Here is a 1,488-nt window from a genome sequence, read left to right on the forward strand (position 1 = left end):
ACTCTGGTTCAGATCAGGGAGGCCGTTCCTCCCAATCACGCCTCTCCAAGTATCTCCATCATCGCCCACGTGTGCGTTTGAGACAATCAAATCTAATAAGAACAATCAGTGTATTGGACCCACCTGGGTCACAGCTGTCTGTGGAAGATCTAGCAAAGGCCGAGCAATCACTCGTGTCCTATGTCCAACACCAATCCTTCCAAGATGAGGTGACCGCTCCTACAACCCCCTTACGTTAAAATACAGCGGGCATAAGTATACACCCCTTTGTTAAAATTCAAGGGGGCATAAGTATACACCCCCATGGTAAATTACAGTGGGCATAAGTATACAGCCCCCTATGTTAAATTCCCATAGAGGCAGGCACATTTTTATATTTAAAGGTCAATTATTTCATGGATCAGGATAAAGTCCCCTTGGCCTTTTAGAATTAAGGGTGTGTGTTCATTGATGCAAGCCCACATACTAATCATAATGCTCACGTTAACCGTCCTATGCTACGGCTCATACTAAGGTTAACTTAAGCTGAATCCCATTTCCCCGTCTTATCCCTACCCCTTGGCCCTTGAAACCAAGGGGTATGGGTAAGGGGTGAAAACATACCCCTATGAAATGGGACACCACTTGGTGACATCACCATAGAGTACTGATCACAAACTTCCAAGATGCCGTCTCTGTCTGTTGATTTTGTGGGTTTGGACAACAGTGTGTGTTATATATTTTATAGTTATTTTAGGTTCACTTTGGTAGTGCAGAGGCAGATGTTCTTATCTGTGTAGTACTTAGGTCTGTTTGCAAAACAAATGTGTATACACATGCATCATGTGTACATATACATACATATACACCCTGTATACATGGTGTGTTATATCTGTTTCAGTTATCACCGTTATGAATGTCATTGATGTTCACAAAAACATTTTGTTGACAAATATCTGTCATATTGGTGATAACTTGAACATAACAGGCAAAAACGTTACATATAATTATGTTACAGAACCATTATCAACTATAAGAACCATAACTAACATGTCGCACACATAAAAAGGCTTCATATGTGTAAAACTACAAAAATACACACAAGACCACAAACAAACAAATTACAGCCCATCTTGCAAGTTTAATTTTCCAACGAATTTGCACTTATTGATTGTTGGTAATAAACATTTAAACTGTTATCCAATGTATATTATATTAAAAAGTATCACAAAACATAAAAGACACGAAAAAGTAGGTCATATTTTACAGTGGTTTGCTTTTCTCCCACAATGCATTGCATGACGTCACGGAAGGGAGACGATAGGCCAGCCAGCTTAGAGAGCCCATTGAGAGTTACGAGAGATAGAAGACAACAGTGTAAGAAAGAGTGTTCAGCAGCAGATGATAGATAGTACATACATATACATAGACAGACTATATATATAGCTAGATAGATAGATAGACAGATAGACAGTATTGATATATTTAGAGGGAGAGAGATAGATAGCT

The sequence above is a fragment of the Etheostoma cragini genome, chromosome 11 (assembly GCF_013103735.1).
Source record: "Etheostoma cragini isolate CJK2018 chromosome 11, CSU_Ecrag_1.0, whole genome shotgun sequence".
In the NCBI taxonomy this organism is placed as follows: domain Eukaryota; kingdom Metazoa; phylum Chordata; class Actinopteri; order Perciformes; family Percidae; genus Etheostoma; species Etheostoma cragini.